The sequence below is a fragment of the Schistocerca gregaria genome, unplaced genomic scaffold (genome assembly GCF_023897955.1).
Source record: "Schistocerca gregaria isolate iqSchGreg1 unplaced genomic scaffold, iqSchGreg1.2 ptg000470l, whole genome shotgun sequence".
NCBI lineage: Eukaryota > Metazoa > Arthropoda > Insecta > Orthoptera > Acrididae > Schistocerca > Schistocerca gregaria.
This window is the reverse complement of record NW_026061884.1, coordinates 3,110,692-3,111,886: the sequence shown is the minus strand read 5'-3', so window position 1 is coordinate 3,111,886 and position 1,195 is coordinate 3,110,692. Positions and strand designations below refer to the sequence as shown.

The following is a 1,195-nucleotide window of genomic DNA, read 5'->3' as shown; positions in this document are numbered from 1 at the left end:
GGCATCATGGAGAGATTCTGTATGGGACCACCCAACCCAAACGACTACTGTGTGACGTGCTACCCGGCAGGTATTCACCGAGGTAGCCGGCTAGCTCAGTCGGTAGAGCGTCAGACTCTTAATCCCAGGGTCGTGGGTTCGAGCCAGACGCTGGGCGGAACGGAATTTTGTTCCGCTGCAGGTGTAAATTACCGTTTTTCTGATTAACGAGATTTAATGGAAATAGCAACTTTAAACTTTGCCTACGTCTCTGTCAGTCGCAAGGAAGCTGTATTTGAAGGTGAAGGTGATTTTGTAGACATGTGTGAAAGACATGTTCTGAAATGCAAGTGTTGTTGTTTGGAGAGCACATCGGTTACGTGTCAGATGTGTAGTCAAGCAGTAATTTGTCGCCATAGCTGCAAATATTAGCCGGTAATATGAAGTGTTGTCAGCTAAAGTCTGATGATGCAGACGACCGTAAGGACGAAGTACCCAAGAGTACCGCTAGGCCGCGCCTCTTTAGCTCAGTGGTAGAGCACTGGTCTAATAAACCAGCGGTCGTAAGTTCAATCCTCACAGGAGAAAGATGAATTTTGGAAATCAGTTGCGCGTCGTGGCCGTATAGCAAACAGTACCTGTGATGACGAACAATTAGCGACAGGCGTTTTTTTAAGAATCACTCTCAGATGCGATTAAGGCGAATGGCGCAGATAAAGCATTTGCCAAAGCGGTACAGCATAAGGTGGGACGAGGCAGTCTGAATTACATTTTATAGATGTATTTCTCACATATCTCAGAGCCTCTCGCGATATTCGTCGTCGTCGTCGTCGTCGTCGTCGTCGTCGACATCGCCGCCGCCGCCGCTTCTGCAGAAGTAGCAAATGGCAATCGTAGCAAATGCGGCGAGGGACGCCCTGCCTTCGATTCCGAATGCACAAAGTGTGTGGTCTTGTTTCACAGTCTATATTTGGTCGGTCTCGTCAGAGGTTGAATGTAACGAATGGGTGGGAAAGAGCAAGGGGCAGCGGCTGTGTAGAACGAAAACACAAATCCTCAGGGGTGTGAGCGTTTCGAGATGAGTCGTATACATGTAAATGTTGGTCGTCAGTGACCGTGTGGCCTAATGGATAAGGCGTCGGACTTCGGATCTGAAGATTACAGGTTCGAATCCTGTCACGCTTGTGTTTTTCCAGTTCTGAAAAAGAAACATAAC

The 1,195-nt window shown here is 48.0% G+C and overlaps 1 non-coding gene across 1 annotated transcript; it reads left to right on the top strand.

Moving 5' to 3' along the window:
* Positions 1–495: 495 nt before the first annotated feature.
* Trnai-aau (transfer RNA isoleucine (anticodon AAU)) lies at positions 496–567 on the top strand. Its single transcript has one exon. It is a non-coding gene; the product is annotated as a tRNA-Ile (tRNA).
* The last annotated feature ends 628 nt before the right edge of the window (positions 568–1,195 follow it).